Source organism: Bos grunniens, chromosome 13 (assembly GCF_055505025.1).
Source record: "Bos grunniens cultivar Pamir isolate PY7600 chromosome 13, Bosgru_T2T1.0, whole genome shotgun sequence".
NCBI classification, from domain to species: domain Eukaryota; kingdom Metazoa; phylum Chordata; class Mammalia; order Artiodactyla; family Bovidae; genus Bos; species Bos grunniens.
Genome location: NC_141177.1, coordinates 39642231 through 39661394, shown reverse-complemented (window position 1 = coordinate 39661394; position 19164 = coordinate 39642231). Strand labels below are relative to the sequence as shown.

Below are 19164 nucleotides of genomic sequence, written 5' to 3'. Positions count from 1 at the left end.
ATAGACCCTAGTGACTGAAAAAGTAGAGGGAGAAAATGGCGAGGGGCTTCCCTGATGGTCCAGGGATTAAGACTGCCGCTTCCATTGCAGGGGCCTCAGATTCCATTCCTGGTGGGGGAAGCTAAGAACATTCTCTGAGGCCAAAAAAACTGAGTAGAGAGAGGCCCGAAACAACTCTATTCATACGACTGCTTTAAGGGGTGAATACTAGAAACAAAATCCGGTACAAAGAAAACTTCAGACTTTGTTGGTTGTCCACCCAACAAACATTATTCCCGCTTTTTCTTTCTTGGTGGTGGAAATGTGGGTCCATCCCTTGTCTACAGGAGTCTGGAAAATGGTCATTAGTCCAGGCTTATCATGGTGGGTGGTCTATTTCCCTATGAGATGGACTCATTTGTGGGTTGGCATGGGGCCTACGGCTAAGCAGGATCTTATGTTTAGGAAAAAGAGGGTCCTTCCTCCTGGTTTTGAGTCATTTATAGCTGGGTGTGTGACCTACGATAGGAAGGGCTACTGAAAAAGAAATGCTTGGGGAGAAACTCTCCCTACCTTGTATGGCGAATGATTTTGTTCTTGCTAAACACACACACACACACCTTGATAATAGTCTGAAGGTGGTTATGTTGAAAATAGAAAATAATAGTGCCCTTATTGATATATGAACTGATGATTAATCAACTATTCAGACTTCTTATGTTGAGACTTCTTAAGGGATGTGACTAAATTCTGTGAAATGAAAAAAATTTTCTTGTAGATTGCTTCATTTTTACTTAAGTTTTCTGAAATTTAAATTTATAAAGAGTTCAGTTTTTATAGGGAGGCATCATAGACCCCCAACTGAAAAATATTTTAAGTGGGGATAAAATAGGTCAGCTGAAAAATTCATTGGTGTCCTTAATATGAGCAGTTTCAGTGAAATGCACATGAATGCTAGATAAACTGCAGTAGATTTAGGGGTGAAAGGGGGAAGAGTAGGTTAAGATGTCGGAATCCACACTTAATGTTATTTCTTAGAGAATTTGGGGAATTTAAAGGTGGGTGAAAGAAGGTTGTAGTCAAGATACTCTGTTTTGGAGCTTATTTGCTGTTGTTATCTTAATTGTGTTTTTTTCTTTTTTCTTTCTTGTGGCATGTTTGTTAGTGGGCTGAGTATATTTGTATGCTGAGGGGAGAGATTGACTAAAAGAGGAATGCTTGGTGGGGATGTAGTCAGTGGAATAGGAGAGCAGGAAGGAGTGGCCCCAGAAGCAGGGGTGGAGGATGGCCTCTGTCCTCAGAGATCTGCACATTCGGGTTGTCTCCTTTGACCACAGGCTTGTCACAGAACAGCTCTTAAACACTCCTCTTCAAAACACTGTTTTTCTCCTCAAAAGAATAGGGCTTTTGCCCCTATTAATGCTCCACCCCTGTCAGCAACATTAACTCTGGTCACTGCTGGATCACTGTGGAGGGTCTCATGATGATCCTCTGGAGCACTCACACCTCCGATGAACACATATGGAGACAGTCAAGCCAGCAGCCTCACAGTTTTTTTTAACGTACTCTGACGATCTCCACCAAACGCTGAACACGGACTTTCTGGATCTGGTCTAAGCTGCCTTCTTTCAGGTCTCTTTAATTCTTTTTCTTCCGTCCCCCCCGGCTCATCTGATCCTATTGGATGCTATTGATATCCTTTTTGAACAACTCAGGATGGAAAGCCTGTATACACATTGGAAATCAGATGGAGGTCAAGAATTCTATGAACTTCATGAAATTTCAGAAAAAATTGGTGTGTGTGTGTGTGTATAGATAACTGTGCTTGGGAAATTACTGTCTACATTGATCATGTGTTTAAGGTGATCTGTGAGCCTAAAGGGTATTGTGAGTGATTAGAAGAGGTTACTCTCTACTTTCTTTCTGCTACTGGCAGGGCCTCGTTCAATGATAGGAATGCTGGATAATGATATACAAATTATAGTCACATCTTAACACCAGAATCTACCCACCACAGTGCTCTGTAACCCAGAATAGTTCAACAAACATTACTGGGTATTACTTTAGGTTCAGACACTGGGCTAGGAGTAAGGGACTGAAATAGAAATATAATATTACTTTAACTGTTTTCTAGAAGCTTGGCCTTGTTAGGGAGGCAGACTTAGATAATTTCAACTTTCCTATGTTTGTATATGTATTTAACCTTCCCTGGTGGCTCAGAGGTAAAGAATCTGCCTGCAATGTAGGAGACACAGGTTCAATCCCTGGGTTAGGAAGATTCCCTGGAGAAGGAAATGGCAACCCACCTCAGTATTCTTGCCTGAGAAATCCCATGGACAGAGGAGCCTGGCAGGCTAACAGTCCACAGGGTCTGAAGAGTCAGGCATGACTTAAGAGACTAAACCATCGCCACCATCTAAACTAATATGGTAAATACCTGAATTACCTATGATGAAACAGCATGAGTGAATGAGGGAAAAGTGTCTCTCCCTAGAGAAAGAAGGTTCCTGAATGAGAGGATATGTGTGATGAGGGATAGAGAAAATGCTTACTACTGTCTTCATAGTAAGTATGGTAGAAAGTTACAGTAAAAGCTATAGTGTGGGCAATGCAGTTGAGTCACAGAAGCACAAGCAGTCTGGCTTCTGTAGGCCATGATTTTCACCTTAGGAAAATGTGAGTGGAGATGATGCTGGAGGCTTTTGGTAGAGATCCATTTTTAATGTGCTGCGAAGAATTTATATACTCAGCAATTTGAATGAGCCTTTAAAAGACTGCTAAGAAAGAGTGCAGAGAAGGCGATGGCACCCCATTCCAGTACTCTTGCCTGGAAAATCCCATGGATGGAGGAGCCTGGTAGGCTGCAGTCCGTGTGATCGCTAAGAGTTGGACATGACTGAGCGACTTCACTTTCACTTTTCATTTTCATGCACTGGAGAAGGAAATGGCAACCCACTCCAGTGTTCTTGCCTGGAGAATCCCAGGGACGGCGGAGCCTAGTGGGCTGCCATCTATGGGGTCGCACGGAGTGGGACACGACTGAAGTGACTTAGCAGCAGCAGCAGCAAGAAAGAGTGAGACATGAACAATATTACATTTTGGGTAGATGATAAAGGTGAAAATAGTTCCAGGGGGCTGAGACTAGAAAAAGTAATATTGCAGTGCGGCAGATACTAAAGGCAAAAAATGATTTGCCACTGGTGAAAAGGATTTGAGCTATTCTTAAAATATTTGCAGAGGAAATTTCCCTAGGACATTAAAGGAACTGCCAGTCACTTGAGAAGAAATGGATAATAGCGTTGTATCTATTAAAGTACATAATTGTTTGCGGTTAAGTTTTTCAAACAGGATCTTCACTGGTGGTCCAGTCATTAAGACTCTAGGCTTCCTCTGCAGAGGGCACTGGTTCCATCCCTGGTGGGGAGCGAAGATCCCACATGCCCCACAGTGTGGCAAAAAAAAAAAAAATTCTTCCAGATCGAGGAAGTTTCAGTAGTGAGTTCTACCAAACATTTCAGGAAGAAATAATAAAAAATTTACATAATTTCTTCTACAATAAGGAGGTTTGGGAGACAACTTCCAACTCATTTTATGAGGCCAGCAGTACTGAAAAATCCAAAGACACCAAACCTCCCCGTGAAACTATGGACCAACATCCTTCTCTCAGTTCACTTCAGTTCAGTCGCTCAGTCGTGTCTGACTCTTTGGGACCCCATGAACCGCAGCACACCAGGCCTCCCTGTCCGTCACCATCTCCCAGAGTCCACCCAAACCCATGTCCATCAAGTCGGTGATGCCATCCAACCATCTCATCCTCTGTCATCCCCTTCTCCTCCTGCCCTCAATCTTTCCCAGCATCAGGGTCTTTTCCAATGAGTCAGCTCTTCGCATCAGGTGGCCAAAGGATTGGAGTTTCAGCTTCAACATCAGTATTTCCAATGAACACCCAGGACTGATCCCCTTTAGGATGGACTGGTTAGATCTCCTTGCAGTCCAAGGGACTCCAAGAACTCCAAGAGTCTTCTCCAACACCACAGTTCAAAGGCATCAATTCTTCAGCTCTCAGCTTTCTTTATAGTCCAACTCACATGACCACTGGAAAAACCATAGCCTTGACAACATCCTTCTGTATATAAATGCAAATACTGTTTACAAAATGAGCAAACTGCCCAGAAATATGTAAAAACTGCAAAACGTGGCGTTTATTCAGGAAATGGAAGGCTGGTTAAATATTTAAAATCAGTGTAATGTATCATAATAATAGATTAAAGAAGAAAACAAGGTCTTTCCACAGATGCAGGAAAAACAAATTGACATAGTTCACTATTAATTCATTCACTAAAAGAGATCTTCCTTAACCTGATGAAGTGGATCTATAAAATACCTGTAGCTCAAATGTATTTATTGGTGAAAGACTGAATGCTCTTTTCCTAAAATCAGGAACAGGACAGAAATCTGTATCAGTCATCTTAGATATGAAATAAAGGAAGACAAAGAAATAAAAGGCTTATATCCTGTGTATATATATATCTATTCACAGACAATTGAGTAGAAAATCCAAAGGAATGAAGAAAATAAGCTACTAGAACAGATTTGTAAGGTTAGCAAATTAGTATTTTAAAATCAATTTCATGTCTACAGGCTAGCAACGAACAATTGTTGAAGTTTAAAAATAAGCCGTTTTCACTAGAACAAAATAATTCGAGATCCTTAAGTATCAGTCTAACAGTATGTGCTTGATCTGTATGCCCAGGCCACAAAACACGAATGAAACACTGAAACGGCGCTTTCATAAACACAGTGGTTTGATCTGTTCAGGAACAGTAAGGCTGAATATGGTGATAACTCAATTTTCCCCAAGTTAATAAAGAGATTTAATACAATTTGAGTTAAAATCACACGGGTTTTTCATAAGAACTGGCAAACTATTTCTAAAATTTTAACGGCAATTCAAAAGGACAGGACTGTTAGCCCAAACCATTTTGAAAAAGGAGAACAAAGTTGGAGAGCTCACATGTCCAGATGTTAAGGATTCCTATGAATCTGCTGTAGATGGTGCGGTCTTAGCAAAAGGATAGGCTCATGAATCGAGGGATCTGAGAAGCCTCCAGAAATGCACCCGCTAAATATTGTTAGTTGATTTTCTACAAAGTTTCAGGGGTAATTCCATTGAGGAAGAATAGTCTTCTCAACAAATACTACTAGGGACATCCATATGCAAAAATATTGAACTTTGGTCCTTACTTTGCAATGTATACAAAAGTTAACTCAAAATGCATCGTAGACCTAAATGTTAAAGTGTATCAAATTTCTGGAAATAAACATAGGAGAAAAGCTTTGTGACCTTGTGAAAGTTTCTCAGTCGTGTCCAACCCTTTGCATGGGCTATAATCCTGCCAGGCTCCTCTGTCCATGGAATATTCCAGTCAAGAATACTGGAGTGGGTAGCCATTCCCTTGGTCAAGGGATCTTCCTGACTCAGGGATTGAACCCAGGTCTCCTGGGTTGCAGGAGTTTCTTTGCAGAAAACTGCCAGGAAATCGCAGGCAGTTTCTTTACTGTCTGAGCCACCAGGGAAGCCCTTGTGACCTCAAGTTTAGCAAAGATTTCCTAGATATAAAACCAAAAATCCTTCACCTAAATGAAGAAATAGAATTAACCAAAATTAAAAACTGAGTTTGTAAAGACACTGTTAAGACAAGGAAAAGGCAAACTATATTCTACTTACGTGTTTTTTTATCAATGCATATATTTAATAAGCTGTGAGCATTCAGAATTCAACGATGAAAACACAGAAGCAATAAAAAACCAGGCAAAAAGGTTTGAACAGACACTTCACCAAATTAGATATATGAATAGCAAATAAGCACGTGAAAGGATGCTCACCATCTTTAATCATTCAGTTCAGTTCAATTCAGTCACTCAGTCCTGTCCAACTCTTTGCGACCCCATGAATTGCAGCACGCCAGGCCTCCCTGTCCATTACCAACTCCTGGAGTTCACTCAAACTCACGTCCATTGAGTCGGTGATGCCATCCAGCCATCTCATCCTCTGTCGTCCCCTTCTCCTTCTGCCCCCAATCCCTCCCAGCATCAGGGTCTTTTCCAATGAGTCAACTCTTCGCATGAGGTGGCCAAAGTACTGGAGTTTCAGCTTCAGCATCATTCCTTCCAAAGAACACCCGGGGCTGATCTCCTTTAGAATGGATTGGTTGGATCTCCTTGCAGTCCAAGGGACTCTCAAGAGTCTTCTCCAACACCACAGTTCAAAAGCATCAATTCTTCAGCTCTCAGCTTTCTTCACAATCCAACTCTCACATCCACACATGACCACAGGAAAAACCATAGCCTTGACTAGATGGACCTTTGTTGGCAAAGTATTGTCTTTGCTTTTCAATATGCTATCTGGGTTGGTCATAACTTTCCTTCCAAGGAATAAGTGTCTTTTAATTTGATGGCTGCAGTCACCATCTTCAGTGATTTTGGAGCCCCCAAAAAATAAAGTCTGCCACTGTTTCCACTGTTTCCCCATCTATTTGCCATGAAGTGATGGGACCAGATGCCATGATCTTCGTTTTCTGAATGTTGAGCTTTAAGCCAACTTGTTCACTCTCCACTTTCACTTTCATCAAGAGGCTTTTTAGTTCCTCTTCACTTTCTGCCATTAGGGTGGTGTCATCTGCATATCTGAGGTTATTGATATTTCTCCCAACAATCTTGATTCCAGCTTGTGCTTCTAACAAGCCCAGCGTTTCTCATGATGTATTCTGCATATAAGTTAAATAAGCAGGGTGACAGCCTTGACGTACTCCTTTTCCTATTTGGAACCAGTCTGTTGTTCCATGTCCAGTTCTAACTGTTGCCTCCTGACCTGCATACAGGTTTCTCAAGAGGCAGGTCAGGTGGTCTGGTATTCCCATCTCTTTCAGAATTCTCCACAGTTTATTGTGATCCACACAGTCAGAGGCTTTGGCGTAGTCAATAAAGCAGAAATAGATGTTTTTCTGGAACTCTCTTGCTGCTTTTTAATCATTAGAGAAATTCAAATTAAACCACAGTGAGGTCCACTACATTTGAACAACAATAACAGAAAAGGCTGGCTGTGTAAATGCTGACAGAAATACTTAGCAAACAAAACTCATCCATTGCTGCTGGGAACACAAGTGGTGCAGCCAGCTGTGGAAAGATGCGTTAACACTGTCTGTAGTTGTAATCCCCCCCAAACTTGAAACACATAAAGGAACCTTCTTACCATCGTCATACACTTACCCATTCTCAATATTCATTTGACTAGAAAAATTTTTTAACAACAAACATATTTCAAATAATGATCAATACAGATTTTGAATATTACATTTCAGATCCTAAAGGTTAATGATAATAAGCATGTTGGCACATTTTTTCACCTCTGTGCACTTTCTCATTCTTTTGAAGATCGAGTCTGCATTAATCCCAGGACCACAGTTCTTCAGTTCATCCTCACATGATAAACTCCAGGAAAACTTTAAAACACATATAAAAAGCATGATTGCAGTTCTTGTGTGCTTTTTCAGCAGAGCCAAATTCAGGGTATAATTATTTTCTTTAAAAATTCAGTTGACTCAACATATTTTCAAAGGAGGAAATTCCAAGGCTTTGAAAAGCACATCTGTGTTACAGAGGAAACATTTTCTAAGCAGGAAAAGTCTTCGTGACTCTGCAAAGCATCATAATTTCAATCCCATGTTTTGGGGTTATCTCTATTGAAAGACTTTCTCCTTCAGTCCAAATAATGTAAGAAGGGAGGCAAACAAGTCATGGTCGTGTCAGAAGCTCACCCAAACAAACGTGGAAACTAGATGTGACATTAAAAGCCTTTCCTTGGGCAAAATAATGCTTTTTAAAGTAAGCCCTGCATTTCTGGTGTGTTGAAGACTTGCCCTGACGATGACCAAGGCTTTCAGAACAATGAAGTAAGCAGATCCTCCACAGACACACCGACTATTGGTAATTATGTCTCTATTCTTTTGAGGTCAAATGACAGTCGATCCTTTTAAATTTGTATTTATCTGTACATCCCAGTAAAAAATCTATGATGATGAAAAAGAATAACAGCATGAGTGACCGTCAAGAGCATTATGCTAAGTGGGATAGAGTCTTAAAACTGTTGCAGGTTCTCAGGCCAAAGAGAACTATGATCTGTTTGCTGTGTTTATCAATTATGCGGTCTTTTTTTTTTTTTTCTTTCCGATGACCCTTCCAAGTTGTACTAGGTATCAACAAAATATTAGTCACAACCTCAAAGTAGAGAGTTTTTTTATTTGGTGGGAATGTTTAGGACCCCAAGACGGGGAAACAGCATCTCAGTAGCTCTGATAAAACTGCTCCAAGGAGGCAGGAGGGGGAGTCAGGCTGTATATAAGTTTGCAACAAAGGGAGCAGTCAGTCTGAACATTAAAGATCAGATATCAAGTTAAGGAACTTAGTGTTCTAGGTATGGGAAGATGCCAGCCTCTGGACTCACTGAATCCATTCCTTTCATTGCACCTTGACTATCTGGGGCCAAATTCTGTTTCCTTGTTCACCTTAAGGAGTGGCAGGTGTGGCAGATGGCTGATTCGTGCATTCCCCCAGCTCCTCAGCAGTCACTGTAGGGACTGGAGGCATCTGCTGAATCTCACTTTGGTGAGCCTTCATTCATATTTGAAGGCCAGAAATCCCTGTTGGCTGTGACATTTCTTGTTTATTGATATGTCAGGAGATATTCTCATTCCACATAGGACACTTTTGAGAAGCTGCAGGAAGGTTTTCAGTATCACTCTTAATTACAGGTCAAGCACCACTTCAGGAATGTGGTTTGAAAACGAGCCCTTAACCAAGTTGATGCCATCATTCTGGTGATGCACCAAAGAGGCTTTGGTTTATCGCTTTGGTAACAATTCAGTTAATGTATTCTTACTCACAAGTAAAGGATGCTATTTTAGACTGCTGCTGCTGCTGCTAAGTTGCTTCAGTCATGTCCGACTCTGTGCGACCCCATGGACTGCAGCCTACCAGGCTTCTCTGTCCATGGGATTCTCCAGGCAAGAACACTGGAGCGGGTTGCCATTTCCTTCTCCAATGCATGAAAGTGGAAAGTGAAAGTGAAGTCTCTCAGTCGTGTCTGTCTCTTAGCGACCCCATGGACTGCAGCCTACCAGGCTCCTCCATCCATGGGATTTTCAGGGCAACAGTACTGGAGTAGGGTGCCATTGCCTTCTCACTATTTCAGACTAGCTATTTGTAGATGGATGGAGAGAAATTCCCTGAGCTGTGGGTACTTCCCCACAGGATCAGGTGGGGACTGACTTTCCATAGCTGCTAACAGTTTTTATTCCATCTATCTTTTCCTGGTGCTATTCGCACAAATCCGTGTCCCCAAGGCACAGTGAGGCCAAATACATGGAAACATCACAGTCTGGAACAGAAAAGGGGTTACTGCAGGGCCTTGCAGGGAGATGAGTGGCTTCTGCCCTAAAAAGGCCTGAGCTCCCTGAAGGGTTTCCTCAAAGCACTTTCAAAAGCCCAGTGAGGGAGAGGGTATCTCAGGGTTTGAGATCAGCTCTGTGCACAGTTCTCTGATTGACTGATAGTGAGATAGCAGGGTGGTGTCACCAGGGTTAACATTGTCAGTCCTTAGGCTCCAGGAGGCTTGGGGCAGTGTGCTCATGGTCGTCAAGCAGTTGTTCAGTCGCTCAGTTGTGTCCAACTCTTTGCGACCCCATGGACTGCAGGTTTCCCTGTCCATCACCTTCTCTCAGAGTTTGCTCAAACTCATGTCCATTGAGTGGGTGATGCCATCCAACCATCTCATCCTCTGTTGCCCCCTTCTCCTCCTGCCCTCAGTTTTTCCCAGCTTCAGGGTCTTTTCCAATGAGTTGGCTCTTCACATTAGGTGGCCAAAGTATTGGAGCTTCAGCTTCAGCATCAGTCCTTCCATTGAAAATTCAGGGTTGATTTCCTTTAGGATTGACTAGTTTGATCTCCTTGCAGTCCAAGGGACTCTCAAGAGTCTTCTCCAGCACCACGATTTGAAAGCATCAATTCTTCAGTGCCCAGCTTTCTTTATGGTCCAACTCTCACATCTGTACATGACTATGGCAAAAACCATAGCTTTGACTAGACAGACCTTTGTCAGCAAGCAGTTAACATTTTTCATTTGGTGGAGGGTTTTCATATCTGTAAAACAACTCAGGAAATGTGCATCAGATACCGTTATCTATTCATTAGGTACTTTTCAGAGAGGAGCTAAAGCAGAGGATGCGGGGAAGGCCTGTTCTGGGAAGGTCCATGGAGTCCTGCTTGGTTCCAGTTCCCTTTTTCCCAAACCTTCACAGCCCTTCCTCTGCAACCTCCTCCTCTCTCCATATAACCTTTAACATATCCATAATTTATGAGGCCAACTGAGATAGGATTATAACCTCCTTTTTGGTGCTGACAACTTGAGGCACAGAGAGGCCAGGCTAATTACCCAAATCACAGAGCCCATGAATGATGGAGCTGGGGTGGGTTTGAAACATCTGACTCCAGAATCTGGGCACTCATCTGTAGAAGACACGACAGTATTTCCCCACGTGATCTGACCTGCCTTTTCACTTGTTTCCTCACCCCCAGGGACATGCAAGAACTTCTGTCAGTTTCCTCTTACTGAGGAAAAAAAAGTCACAGGCTCTCAATTTTTGTCTTCAAAAGCTGATCATCCCACCTCTCTAGTCCAGCCAACCTGGTTTTCTCACTCTCTCTCATACTCTTTGTGGACATTTTGGAGTCTAGCTTAGGTTTGAATTATTCCCTTATCTTGAGTTTTCTCTTCCCTATTGGCTTAATTACATTATCGCCTTTCTTCAGAATTTAATGAAGGCTCTGCATTTCCTCTATTAGATTCTCTTTTATTCTTCCCTTCACCTAAAACTGTATCTTCTGAAATCTTAAGAGAACATCATGTCTATACATCTCATTTTGCCATTTTATCACTAAGGCCTCAGGGAATCAAATAAGAGCTTTATCGATTGTCATCTACTAGCAAAAACAAAATGCTGTGCATGTTAGGACAGCAATACTGCATAAAACAGGGTTTTTTACAGTGAACTTATTGGGTTGGCCCCAAAATTCATCTAATTTTCCATAACATCTTAGGTAAACATCTTAAAAATACTTTATTATAGGGACTTCCCTGGTAGTCCAGTGGTTAAGACTCTGCACTTCCATTGCAGAGGGCGTAGGTTCAAAGCCTGGTTGGGGAACTAAGAGTCCATATGTTGTATAGTGTGGCCCCCCAAAAATGGATGTTGTAATTCAGGTAAGATAAAATTAGTGCAGAAATTTAGCTTTAAAATAAACCCACCCCCCCCCCACCAAGAAAAGAAAAGAAAAAGAAACATCAAAAAAGAATAAAATGTGAGGTGTAGGATTTTTCACATCAAACTGTAGTTCAGGGATACATTATATATGTTCATGTATTTGAATACCTAAAAATTAAAAAATATGTGATATACAATATGCAAAAAATCTAAAGTGTGAACTTATAGTAAAATGGGTCTTTAGTATATTCTATTAAAATATTATAATGTAATAATAAACAATTAACAAAAAACACTTTTATGAAACTCATTCCTCAATTTTAATCCATAATCCAATTATCAGTAATAATGGAGAATATTGATATTTCTTGTAGCTTAAAAAAAAAATTACAGTTCTTCCTTTTAGACCTACAGCCTGAACTCTAAATAAGAATTAGCTATTTTTCACATTATAAAATGCTGTTTTAATTAAGGGCTGCACACTGGATATTTCTTGTTCAGAGAGTTTACACAGGAAAGGACCCCTCCCCACTCCTCCAGTCCTCCACCACGCTACACACATCATGTCTTTTCATTTAAAACAAATATTTCAAGCAAGGTAATAATATTGCAACAGAGGAGAGTCTATTTTGACTCCATGCTGGATCTGTTTCTTTGACTTTAAAGCTTATTTTCCTGTCACTTTTGTTATTATAATCATACACAATGTTGTTGTTCAGTCATTCAGTCATTTCCAATTCTTTGCAACCCCATGGACTGCAGCATTGCCAGGCTTCCCTGTCTAGTAACACTGTTTCCCAGAGCTTGCTCAAACTCATGTCCATTGAGTTGATGATGCCATCCAACCATCTCATCCTGTCACCCCTTTCTCCTGCCCTCAATCTTTCCCAGCATCAGGGTCTTTTCCAATAAGTTGGCTCTTCACATTAGGTGGCCAAAGTATTGGAGCTTCAGCTTCAGCATCAGTCCTTCCATTGAAAATTCAGGGTTGATTTCCTTTAGAATTTCCTGGTTTGATCTCCTTGCAGTCCAAGGGACTCTCAAGAATCTTCTCCAACACCACAGTTCAAAAGCATCAATTCTTTAGTGCTCAGCCTTCTTTATGGTCCAACTTTCACATCCATACATGACTATTGGAAAAACCATAGCTTTGACTATATAGACCTTTGTTATAGATAGTAAGACACAATAGTTAACTATAAGAGGCTTACATGTAGTTGAGGAGTCAGACTGTATGTACTTACATACAATAATAATACTGAAATGTTATGGAAATGCTAAATGCATGGCACAGACTAGATAACTGACAGTAATGGGGCTGTCTATAATTAAAAATTCAGGAAGCTTGTGGACTTCTTGGCATATGATAAACTCTCAGTAGTAATCATTAAAGTTACTAATATAGTTAAAGCTATGGTTTTTGCAATAGTCATATATGGATGTGAGAGTTGGACCAGAAAGAAGGCTGAGCACCAAAGAATTGATGCTTTCAAATTGTACTGGAGAAGACTCTTGAGAGTCCTTTGGACAGCAAGGAAAGCAAACCAGTTAATCCTAAAGGAAACTAACCCTAAAATATTCATTGAAAGGACTGATGCTGAAGCTCCAATACTTTGGCCACCTGATGTGAAGAGCCGACTCACTGGAAAAGACCCTGATGCTGGGAAAGACTGAGGGCAAGAGGAGAAAGGGGCAACAGAGAATGAGACGGTTAGATAGCATCACTGGCCCAATAGACATGAGTTTGAGCAAACTCTCAGTAATGATAATGAAGGGCAATGAAGGACAGGGGGTCCTGGCGAGCTGTTGTTCATGGGGTCGCAGAGAATCATATATGACTCAGTGACTGAACAACTAAAACAGAAATGAAGTGTGTGTGATTTTCTCCATAGACTTACATTGAGAGAAAGAAACAATAGGTAGAAACATCAGAATGAAGATTTTTATGGTGCTATTGTTGCTGCAATTAAGACAAGAAAATAGGAAAACTTCGCATTAGTAAAATGGAAACAGAAGCAGAAGATTCAAGGATTTTGCTTACAATGGCCATGGATTATGTGTGTTTGGCAAAAAAAAAAAAAAAAAGGAACAGAAGAGGTGATGGAAGGGACGGGGCTCTTGTGCTAGCTGAGGTTTCTGTGGCTGCATCACCACTAGCAACAGTAACCATAGTGCCTAGAGGTGATAACAGGCACAGTGTAGATCAGAGGTCAGGTTGAGAATGGAGGCTTTGAGTAGCACCTTGTGGTCCCGGAGGCCTCCTGGTTTCAGCGGGGTGGGTTAAACCTCATAGCACAGCCCTCTTGATGGGGTGCTGTGCAACGAGGGCCACCCACGTGTGCAGCTCTTCCTGTTTCCATGGTTCCTGCGGGTTTATTTCCTCTCTGAACATGCATCGCTCATTATGAATGTGGAGATCACGTTCCTGACACGAATGTGAATTATAAGAAGTAAAGGTAAGCCACTTTAAAGTCAAGGTGAATCAGTCTGACATTGGCCCAAGGCCCGAAGCCAAGGTACTCGCACTGGTGCTGGGAGAGGGACTTGAAACCGTGCTTGACATTCACATAATGAGCTAGAAATGTCAATTGCTGCTCGAGGTAAACATTTATTTTCCAGAGTAAATGTTACAGCCCCTGCTTTTTATGACCCCGTGTCATTTGAGCACTTGTCTAAAAGGGTTGAAATACAGCTTGAAGTAGCTTTCATTCCTAAACACAATCCACACACACAAATTTGTGTTTAACTACGAAACCATTTACTCCACCAGCTCATTGTAATCATCAAAACAGAGAACAGCACACACTTCCTTCATTATTAAAATAAAACAAAACCAGGCACTTCTCTCTGCTTTAGGTTCCTTTTGAATACTAATGTATAAAAGCCCCGATTAAATTAATCTTGGCTGTCACAGTCACGCTTGGCAAATGAATCATAAAATAGTCTCCTCTTCATATGACAAGTTGTCCTTGATAGCAAATTAAAATCTTAATAAGGGTTTCTGAAATGCACATGCATATATACATGCCTAATCTCTTTTATTGGAGGGCAATGTCAGAATACAGAGTATTTTTCTTTGTTTTTTTTTTTTTCCTTTTCAAATGGTGAATTTTAAAGAACATCTTCCAGATCTCTTTGTCTGGTGGTTTCAATCAATACCCTTGAATACTTTTAACTTGCCTACAAAATAAATGTTTTGGAAATTTTGCCAGAGCTGCTGGATAATGATATTTTTAATCACATAAAATTATTTATTAACTATTTAGTTAAATGACAAAAATATCAATGGTATAAGTCTTTCTACCTCTTAGCTTTCCTCAACAGCAGTGTTCCCTCAGGGTTGTGATTTCACATGTCAACTGAGAAAAAACGCACAACTTGAAAGTTTTGTGTTGTTTTATTTGGGGCAAAATGAGGACAGCAGCCTGGGAGACAGTACCTCAAATAGCTCGGAGAGATTGCTCCAAAGAGGCAGTGGAGGAAGTTCGGGGTGTAAGATTTTGGTGAAGGAGGAGTTCAGTGCAAGCAAGCACTTACTTTACAAAAGGTTTTCTGTTAGTCACGAGGAGCTGATGTCACCATTAAGGGATTTAGTGATTTTCTAGGTATGAATAGATACAAGGATTGAGATAGTGAAAGCAGTCTCTCAAAATATCTAACTAAAGACCTGTTCCACCAGTTTCCCTGGAGCACAAAGTTCCTCATTCTCCACCCTGAATTCCCTTCTGGGGGTGTTGAAGGTTGGCAGCTGAAGCAACACAGGGTTCAATCTCCAGAGATGGATAAAAAATGCCCTTGTTGTTATTCACTCCGCGGCAGATGCTCTTGGCAAGTGCCAATTTGTAGTTGGCACACATGAAGAAATCAGAAACCAATTACAAGGGCAGATTCCTGCTAGCTGTCCAGATCTGGAGATGCAGCTGTCAAGAGAGGGAGACGTTGGTAGAAAGACACACTGGGAAACAGGCAGAGACTTATAGCTTCAACTTTGACAAGTGAAGAGCTTGACAGTTGTCATTAGCATCTACAGATCAGGAAAAAAAAATGAACTAATCGAAAAAAAAAAAAACAAAACAAAACTTGATGAAGTCTCAGATATAGGTACCACTCCAAACTCTGGAGAAAAAGGTGAACTTGGAGAATGAGAGCCCAGACCTGCTTACCTGAATAGAACTCTCTGGAACTGTAAACTGGTAGCGATACTTAAATTATATTTTTGTTGAATTTCTGGAAGCAGAGGGTGGACTAGCTTGAGAATGAGAAGTTGATGGAGACCACAGAAAAGGGCTTTTCCTCCAGGAGCTCTGTGAAGAGCCAAGGAAGAGCCCCTTGTGGCTCTGGTGGGGAAAAGGGTGTTTGAGAAAGACACTCGAGTGTTCTCAGGAACAGAAGCCTGTTCTGTGGGGAGCAGATTGCTCCAGGGCCTTTTTCCCCTTGGGGGAAGTCAGCTGCCCTGACTCCAGCCCCCTCTTCCAGGAGCTGAGCAGCACATGTGAAAGTCACAGCCCATGGACACAGGCCCAGCAAGAGACCAGGGTTTAACCAGAATGTAACAGAGCACATCCCTGCCCCCACAGTCCCATCAGGGGGCTCCCAAATGGTAGCAGTAGATTGTAGGGAGCTCAGACTCTAAGGAAGAATTTTAGGAGAGCCACGAAGACAGCAGAGGAGACAAAACCGACTCAAGTACAGGACTTTGAAGTCTCTGGCATGTACAGCTACAATAAATAGCCCAAAGCCCATACGGAAGATCTCTTTAGCTTGGTTCCTATTACCCAGCACATCATGTCTGGCTTTCAATTAAAAAAAAAAAAATCACACGGTGTGCTAAAAGGAAGGAAAATTACAGTCTGGAAAGACAAAATGAGCATCAGAGATATACTTAGCTATGGGACAAATTCTGGAATGCTTTGAAATCACTATGATTAAGCTCTAATGGAAAAGGTAGACAGCACACAAGAAGGAACGAATGATGCAAGCAGGGAGGTGGGAACTATCTGATGGGCTCGTGATTAGATTAGACACAGACAGGGAAAGAATCACTGAGCTTGAAGGTACGTCAGCTGAAACGTTCCAAACTAAAATGAAAAGAGGAAAAAAGAAAAAAAAAAAAAAGGATGGGAGGGAAGGAGGAAGTGAAGAAGGAAACAGAACAGGCTCTATCTTGAAAGCAAGACTCCATCTTGGGGTGGACTGTGGACTTTGAGCTATATGCCCAGTATCTATGAAAACGACATACCAACTGGAAAACCAGGCCCCTAGAAGGAAGAGCCCCAGGGCTCTCCATCACCTAAAAGAATACCCTAATTATCTGTGGAACCGAATAGAATCATACATTCTATTATGCTTATTGGGGTATGACCACAGGCCTATTGATAATTATCCACTGTTAACTACCTAGGCTTAAGGCATATGAATCACAGGTTAACTTTGATTGTATCCTTTTTCCTTTGTTCAGATTAGTTTCAGGGAATTTGGGGAGGTGGGTTTGGGCACTTAGGGTATATAAGGTTTTCACAAAAAACTGGTCAGGGTCCTTGGCTAAGAGGAGACTCTTCCTTGCCCCGCCGGTGTAATGAACTGTACTCCACTATCTGCATTGTCCTTCTGAGTGAGTTGGTTTCCCAGAAAGCGTGGCTACAACCAAAAGGACCACAGAAGCTAGGATCCAGGTAATTTAAGCCCAGCTCAGATAGGCATTTTTTTAAATGGTTTTTTAAAAAAATTGTATTGTTTTTAAATTGGAGGATAACTTACAATGTTGTATTGGTTTCTGCTTTACAGTGATGTGAATCAGCCATAAGTGTGTATATATATATATATATATCCTCTCTCTCCTGGGCCTCTCTTCTCTCCATCCCACCCCACTAGGTCTTCACAGAGCACTGGGCTGGGCTCCCCGTTATACAGCATCTTCAAAGAGGCATATTTTAACTGAAGGTTTACATCAGACATTGCTTTCTCCCAATGCCACATCTTCCCTGCGCATCCAGTCTCAATCCTGTCCTATGGGCCTTGGTGGGAGCAATAGGTGCTAGCAAACATGAAGTGCAGTACAGCTAGGGCTTCTCTGTTTCCTGGTACTGGCCTCCCAACTTTGAATCCAGGCACGCGAGATAGCAAGCAGTGCTCCAGTAATTATAATGGCCACATTATGCCTGTGCATCTGACACAACCAAAAAGCAGACTAAAAATTGTTTTCAGACCCATTTTTCTCCATTTCAGTATTCCAGTGTCTTTATAGATTTTTAGATAAAACATCATTCAAATATGGACTTTATAGATGGGAAATGTTCAAAGTTGCCTGTGTTTCTAATAATAAATATGATAGTTTGCAAGCTCATGTTTTGATTTACATAAATTAATGCCTTATATTTTCCCATAATACTTCCTGATGAAATTGCATTTGGTACTTGATGACGAAGCTTACTTGGAGAGTCATGAATCCAGTTCCACAATTATTGATTTTCTAAATGGAAGAGTTGGCAGCTCTTTCTTAGCATTGGTGACATTTGGGTGATCCTAAATCAATCAGAATATAAATACTAACCTATAAAAAAATAGATGTGGGACTATAATTTTATATCAAAGAATGTTTGGTTTAGTTGAAACACTGAAATATTAGATGGTCTTTGCTGAGGGGCAAAATATACTGTGGGGTTTGAGGTCATCAGTTCTGGAATAAATTTCCTGGGTTGAGATTCTGTCTCTATGTCACAGAGGCTCTGTGACTTTGGGGATGTAACTCAATCTCTATATTCCTCAGTATTTTCATATGCAAAATTGAGATTAAAATACCTCCCTTGTTTAGGTCTCATGGGAGTAAAGGTTATTACTATACACAAGTCATTCCTAAAGTGACTAAGTAAGTGGTTAATGAATATCTGCTGTTATTTTAAAACTTTCTCTAGTCCTAAAAATTAAACTGCCCAGAGACTCCCTACTAATGTTGTCAAAGCCAACTGAAGGTAAACTATTCGTAGTCCTGAAAAACACGTTAATGTTTGACTAAATGGTATTTTACTTGCCACCTGATGTTGCAGAATTTGTTCCATATGGTCAATACATCCTCCCATAATTAAACACAGAGAACATCGAAAAGAACCATATTTTCCTAAGCCTGATGTAAGGATGAATACTTCTTGCTTTGAATGGGCTCTACCTGAGGTTCTTTTTGTTTTAAAAGATAATATATTTAAGAGTAGTTTCAGTTTTGCAGCTAAATTGAGAAGAAGATAGAGATTTCCCATATACCCTCAGCCCCACAAATGCGTAGACCCCACCATCAACATCCCCGCTGCAGAATGCTCCTTTTTATTTTACTTCTTTTAAAACCGAGGATGAACCTACTTTTCTTTTTTTAATGAACTAAGGAAAGACAAAACAAAATTAAAGTCCACTCGCGTCACCGACTCGACGGACATGAGTTTGAGTAAGCTCCAGGAGTTGGTGATGGACAGGGAGGCCTGGCGTGATGCCAGTCCCTGGGGTCACAAAGAGTCGGACACGACTGAGCTACTGAACTGAACTGAAAGTCCATTCAATGCCCCCGTAACGCACGTAGCTCGTCTTCTCACTTTCTTTTCTGCTCTTGAACGTTCTCAGTGGAAAAACATCCTTTATCAGAAGCAAAAAGACTCTTAATATTTGGGTGCGGGCCGCGAGAACTTTGTTTACAAAGAATTTGTTTTACTTCCCGCTTCCTGTAGATGGAGCTAAATCCTCAAGTATGTGTTCTGTGTTTGCACATCTAAATTCCTGGGAGGGGAAGTCTTTGGGAGACAATGTTGTCTGAAGATTCTTCATCGCGTTTACTGGAAGTAGTGCTACAATGTGCAAATTCAGTGCTTAAAAAAAAAAAAAAAAG

At 41.1% G+C, this 19164-nt stretch overlaps 1 long non-coding RNA gene across 2 annotated transcripts in view; it reads left to right on the top strand.

Annotated features, from left to right (window-relative positions):
* Positions 1-19164, top strand: part of LOC147360779 (uncharacterized) — a 39301-nt gene that overhangs the window by 16110 nt on the left and 4027 nt on the right. The window contains exon 1 of one of the 2 annotated variants that reach the window (XR_015138729.1): positions 13471-13753. The exons of the other annotated variant lie outside the window; for it this stretch is intronic. This is a non-coding gene — a long non-coding RNA (uncharacterized LOC147360779). Of the gene's footprint in view, positions 1-13470; positions 13754-19164 lie in introns of those variants that run through there. 2 annotated transcript variants of the gene reach the window in all.